Below are 6,501 nucleotides of genomic sequence, written 5' to 3'. Positions count from 1 at the left end.
AACTCTGGGTTGTAGTAAACAGAATGATCTGGGCAGAAAACCCTAAAAATTCTGCATGTGGCTGGAGCATTCTAAGTGCAACAGCAAACACACAGTAACGTGCTGCTGTTAAATGATGGCTCCAGCACAGCAAGATTTTCAAAGAAATTCAAATAAATAAATAGCAACTTAACTGAGACAAAACAAAGTGCCTGATGAAATTACAGGCAGACTTGGGCACAGGCAAAATTAATTTTTCATCCCAAAGTCCTTCAAGCTCTGTCCTTGCAGAGCAAAGGCAGTGTGACTTTGTGTATTAAATACAGGTTGTTTTCCTTCTGTAAATATGTAACTGCTTTATTTCATAAGGAGCTCTCTCCTCCACTTGACTGCTTAGTAAATAACTTCTCACTTCAATGAGGTCAAAACCTTCCTTCCAATCCTCAGTAAAGATTTTTTTCGTGCAAACCTTATATTTTATGTCTCTGTGTCAAAAGCCTTTGTGATAAGCGTCTAAGAGCTATAGTTGTAGCTATTACTGAGTTTTCACTTGTCCAAGGCCATTTTGTGACAATAAGATGCTCACCTTTTCCTCTTTAGGAAACCTATAACTTCTTCCCAAACTTGTCACACTTTATAGAAAAAAATCACAATTAATTTCAACCCATCAATTTTCAAAGTTATCCAGGGAAACAGGTTCTTACTTTGTAAATTGACTTTTTTACTTGATCGGCTACTACTGAAATTGAGTAAAAGCATGATTGATTAATCTTCAGGACTAACTTAAACCTGTTCATTCTGGTGTTGCTTTTCTTGTCATTCACGCTCTGGTTAATTAATATCATCACATTTTAAGAGCAACTCTGCCTGGTGAAACTGAAGGCGACCTGCTTCAGGAAATAATGTATTAATACATTGTTGTGGTGCTGTGCTGTTCTGCCTGGTATGCAGGCTGCCTGCTTTAATGGAGGATGTGAGGAATTTATTTTTTGTAAGTAGTGACCTTTTCCACCAGGGCATGTGCTAAATGGCAGCCAGCTATGCATCAGAAAACAATTATGCCTGGCAGTGCAACTGTTCATATGTTCACAAGGTCTTTGAGTTCTTGAGTTTTCCCTGGCATTTAATCTGAGCCATGCACTGGAAAGGAATCAACTTTCTAAAATAAATACACATATTTTTGGAATCCAGACCTGGAAATTATGTTGTTGAGTATCCATTTTTATATTTCACACTGTCTGAGAGATGGCTATATTGTCATTGATCAGGTGTATTATTAAATGTTTGAGACATTTTTGCTGCCATTTATTTCCCATTTCAGGACTGATTTGGTATGATTTTTTAAATTGTCTGGAGGAAACATTTTTCAAAAGCATGTGTAGAAATAGGCACCAAGCCTTTGTTAAAAGTCAACAGAAATTGGGCACTTATTTCTCTACCTTTTCCCCTGCTCATAGCCAGTGGACTGAATTGTTGAATTGTTTTTATTTTTTTCTTTTTCTTTTGCATTATTATACAAAAAATGTGTGCTCTGAATGAGTCTAATTATTACTTTTTTCCAAGAGCTACAGAAATGCTATTTATTTGATTCTAAGGAGAAAAGACTGCTCTGATTTTACATTGGAGGTCCACTACATAGAAGTGACTAAGGCATTGTAGTGTAGTCCCAAAACAAAAGTGTTTTGAGATGGGCTGCTTAGAGTTCCCATTTATAAAAAAAGTCAAAGCCATATCCCAGCAGGACTTTATAGGTCTTTTCAGGAGTGATATCAGTTTTATTGGTTCTTTTCATTTGCACCGGGATTTGCGTTTGTTATCAATTTAGTAGGGTGAGAAATCCTGTTGTTGTGAAATCCTTGGTTTTAGAGGTGAGCAGTTCTAGCAATAAAAAGGGTTTTAATTCTGTCATGGATATATTTTCTTTTCAGAAGTGCTCTGAATTTTCACACACTGTATTTTAAGCATTTAGTTGTTCTATTTTTGTGATATTTGAGTTAAAAAGAAAGGAACTATTCATATGCTTGCCTGTAAACTATTCTGTTTGAATAGGGATATTCAGTACTTTGTCAATGAGAATGTTGCTGTGTAATAGCACAGATTTACCAGCTGCAGAAAGTAGTTTGGTGTGTTAGTTGTTTCCTTTGGGTCCTATGTTTTTTTAAACAAACCATATCATTTGTAGTTCCTGGCAACATTTCTTCTTCTTTGTGAGTTAGAATGTTACCAAAAAAAAGTCAGTGTTGGAACTAATTTGGAACCCATTTTTAATTAGAAGCAGATGAAACAACTAATAAAAACTTTACAAAACAGAGAAGCCCTCTCCTTCCCCATTTAATTTCCTGAATTTTTTTTCCCGGTCTCACCCCTTGCTGAGCAAATGCACGATTTCTCCACTTCAGCTTGAGAGGAAGAAGCCTTGTGAAAATGCAAAATCCACAGATGCCAAAACATCCACTGATAAAACATCTCAGTGATGCATTTTCATTCATCTCTGAATAACAGCAGCTGCTTTCACTGCTTTTCCTTCTAAAGGGGGGAATTCCTATAGTTAAAATGGTACCTTAAATATATATGCACATATTTTTATGTAGATATATTTATATACACCTATAGCTGCATTAGATTGAAGCACACCTGCAACCTGCTTTGTACATTCCTAGTGGATATAATTAGTAAAATCGTCACTACAGGGAAGCATGGATGAGCAATAGATGTTAAACTTTTAAAATGTATTAGTCTGAATAAAGGCTATGAAGGTTTCTATCAACTGGAACTGGGCCAAAATGGCTTTCTCATTATTTTAAGAACAGATGAACTCTCCTTATTTTTTCTATTTTTTCTTTTTCCCCTTTTGTTTTTTCTTTTTTTTTTCTATTGTGTAAACATTCAGTCAAAGCAATACTTCACTGCAAAAGCCTGGATTTTTTTTTTTTTTTTAAATTCTTTGCAGGAAATTATTAGTATCTAATGAATCATATGCAAATAATTATTATAAATAATTTTCTAATAATAAATTATAAAGAGTTTTATAATAATAAACTATTATTATAAAGAATACCAGAATTACCAGGAAGTTTATTTTATTTATGAGTGGGTAGGTAGCTAGGTAAAAATATGCTTATATTTCCTATCATGTGTTTGCTACTATGCATGCTGTATTTAAAGTATACATGGCAGAACAAGAGAATTTCACAGTCTGAGATTTTCCCCATGCTTTTGTTTGTTTTAATTGTAAAATCTCAATAAATGTGGATGTTTCTTTCTTCTGCATTTTGCAGTTTACCCACCGTGGAGTCTGACAAGTGTTGGGATATCTGCATTAGAAAGAACCCACAGCATTTGATACCTAAGCTATTTTACCTGTCCTGAGAAGGTAAGATGTTCCTTTCCCTCCTGTCCTTGGGTTTCTGCTGTCCTTGCTTTCTGTCGTTGGATGGATGGTGAAAAGTTGTTTTCCCTGTGAAGCACGCAGCCTGTCCTGCTGTTTTTAACTGCTTTTAGTTCCAGCCCAGTGGTCTCCGTTTCCCAGGAAATGCCAGCTGACCATGGGAAGAGGCCCAGCTCAGCAGAATGAATCCCATTCCACCACAGCAGTTGGGGAACCTCATGGAATGGCTCTGTGTAACTCCCAGCTCTGAGCAGTTCTTAAAAACGCTGCCCTTTCGTGCTTCCCAAATCCTGGAAGCCAGCAGCTCCTGTGAGTCCCCTGTTTCTCTGTGGTCTGATATTTACTCCCCTCTGACATACAGGGGCTGCCCTGTTTGCCAGCTTTTCCTAAATTAGGAAATAGGATCTAATGTGTGGTTGGGGGAGCACCAAAGGCAGCTGTTTCATGGAGGGCTCAGCACAGATGTGTGCACTTGGAGCTGGAGAATGAACAGCACAGCAACACAACATACTGGGTGAAATATTTCCATAACTTGTCTTTCTGTAGAAAACTTCTTTTAAAGGGAAATTTTGGGGAAAATAGCTCCCAGAGACAGTTTGCCAGGGCTGATGTGGCTCTTGTAAACTGAGAGGACATCACATCAGCTACCAGCAGGACAGTGTAATGCTCTGATTTCTGTGCTCTTATGTAACTTTAGTCAGAATCTAGCAGATTTAATAGAATGACTTTATCAGTATGAATACATTTTAGGTCAAGCCTTACTTTATGCCTGTGGTTTTAGCCAGTGAATAAAGTGGGTTTTTTCCTGTACATCTGTTGTATTCCTGGCATCATGTTGGCAGCCGCTTTCAAAGAGTGCTGGAAAAATATGAAGAAATACATGTGTCAAGATTTTGATAAGGGTGAGTTTGAAATTTCAGACGTCGAGAGTACAAGGCTTAATCACAATAAGACTTGGCTTTACAATTGTAGCATAGTTTAGTATACCTTAAAATATGTCTCACTATCCATGATTGGGTCATTTGGCTTGTTGAAAATGAGGCATTCAAACCCTGTGTCAATACAGTTTGGACTTTCTGTCCTTAATACAATAATTTTATGTCCTTTATGATATAATTGTAGATCTATCAGTGCTGATACCTTACAGGAGAGATCAATAAGCCTTTAAGCCTTTAATCTGTCCTAAATTTATGCCGGTTGAAGACTGCTCTGAATTCACTTGCTGGTTTTACAGTGGCCCAGATATACATTGTTAATAAACCCCCCCCCCTTTTTTTTTTTTTTTTTGGTGGTTTTAACCCATTTTTTGGTGTTTGTTTGTTTATAAACTTTTCTAATTAATCGAATGCTGTTTTCCAGAAAAATCTGGAAGGTTCTATTCACCCTCATGCAGCAGACAATCCTGTCTGCACTAACCCTCAGCCCTCTCCTTGAGTTCTCTGATTTCTAATGCGGCTGACCCCGGCTGAACTCTGTCAGAGGGGCTCTCACAAAAGAGGGGCCTCTGATCTGACAAATCGATTGGCAGTGAGGGAGATTTAATGGGCAACGACCTCCCTAACAAGGTCTGGAGCCTTTTCCCGGGAAGCCTGGAGCTGCAGGGAGGATGGGGAGAGCAGAGGGGGAGCCTCCCTACTCAGGAACCAAGGCTGAGAATGAAGAGAGGCAACAAAAGGCTCTCAGCTTCTCGCCTAATCAGCCCGACAAAGGAAACAACTATATCTGATTTAGAAGCTGTTAAGTGGAGGTCAATTGCCAATAATTGGGCTAATTAAAACCAAATACTGAAATGATATTACCAGTCCAGCCTGGACTCTACTGAAGTCAGGTAATTAGAGGATGGAACCTCAATACTCAATTCAAATCTGCAGGGAAGAAGTTGGTGTGGTTAACGGACAAGCTAGATTTAAAAAAGAAAAACCAAAAAAAAAGTGGATGGTAATTGGCACAACCCCTCATTTAGCACAAAATCTTTATTTTAAAAGCAGATGCTGTCACTTTCAATGAGCTGTAATGGTTTTTTAATTTCACAGCCATGAAGTAGGTAGGAAGATAATTTGGCAATGTATAGATCGAATATACACTTAATTAGAGCTGCTAAAGCAACATGTTAGCAGGTACATTTCACTGTGACAGAGCCACAGAGTCCTCCTGAAAATATTCAAAGTACCATGGTGTAGTCTCCTGTATTCTTGTCTGAACTTCAGTTCTCAAGTAATTAGTTTTGGGCTGTAACCAAGAGTAAGTGCCTTTCATTGCATGGGATGCATCTGCCTTGGATCTGCTGCCTCAGCAAAACAGATAAAACATTCCTGTGCAAAGATTCAGCATCACAATTAACAGAATAAAGCCTGTCTAAACTATTTCGGTCCAGACAGTTTACTGCCAAGATGCTTTGGTAATAATTTTAAGCATTAATAGCATGAATTTCTCTGCAAGGTGGTATTAGAAGATAAAAATGGTTTTCTGTATTTCTAAACATAACAATCCCAGAAAATTCAACCAGTCTAACCAAAAAGTAGCAAAGCACAATAACCTGCTTCTGGTATCACCTGTGGGGTGAAAACTCTCACTTAGCATGATCAGAAATATAATGTGAACCTGTTTCTGTTTGCAACTGGCTTAGAAAAGCTAGCAAAAAAAGCATTTGTGATCTTCTCTAAAGTGAGTATTTATGTCTGGGGTTCCTCATTTATTCTTTTGAACAAAATAACCAAAAGTACACATTAAGTGGCCTGTGGCATGTTATCAGAAAGCTAAATAATCGTATGGCTTCCATTTTTCTATCAACATCTCCTGAGGTAGCAGCTAATGAGAAAGCAGTGTGTCAGACTAAAATATATGTAAAATTCATACAAGCGGTATTTTTTGTAATATTTATGTACATGTGGCTGTATAAAGATAACTGATGGAAAGGACACACCAGTGGTGTATGCACACAGTGGAATAAGGGAAATGGTGCTGTTCCTTGGCTCCCAGTTGGACTGTGGTGTTTCAGTGCTGCCTCAGGAATTTCTGGAGATGGGATTTGCTGTGATTCCCTCTCCTGAGGATGCTCTGGTGTCTGATGTGAAGGGGTGTCTGATGCTGCAGCTTCTCCTGGTGTTGAGGTGTTGCAGAGCTGTTTCCTTTTC

General features: G+C 38.0%; 1 long non-coding RNA gene across 1 annotated transcript in view; it reads left to right on the top strand.

Moving 5' to 3' along the window:
- Positions 1-3,253: 3,253 nt before the first annotated feature.
- LOC108446039 overlaps positions 3,254-6,501 on the top strand; it is a 184,497-nt gene continuing 181,249 nt past the window's right edge. The window contains exon 1 of the long non-coding RNA XR_001861144.1: positions 3,254-3,352. This is a non-coding gene — a long non-coding RNA (uncharacterized LOC108446039). The remainder of the gene's footprint in view (positions 3,353-6,501) is intronic.

This window comes from Corvus brachyrhynchos, unplaced genomic scaffold (assembly GCF_000691975.1).
Source record: "Corvus brachyrhynchos isolate BGI_N302 unplaced genomic scaffold, ASM69197v1 scaffold152, whole genome shotgun sequence".
Lineage (NCBI taxonomy): Eukaryota > Metazoa > Chordata > Aves > Passeriformes > Corvidae > Corvus > Corvus brachyrhynchos.
This window is presented reverse-complemented; position numbering and strand designations above follow the sequence as displayed.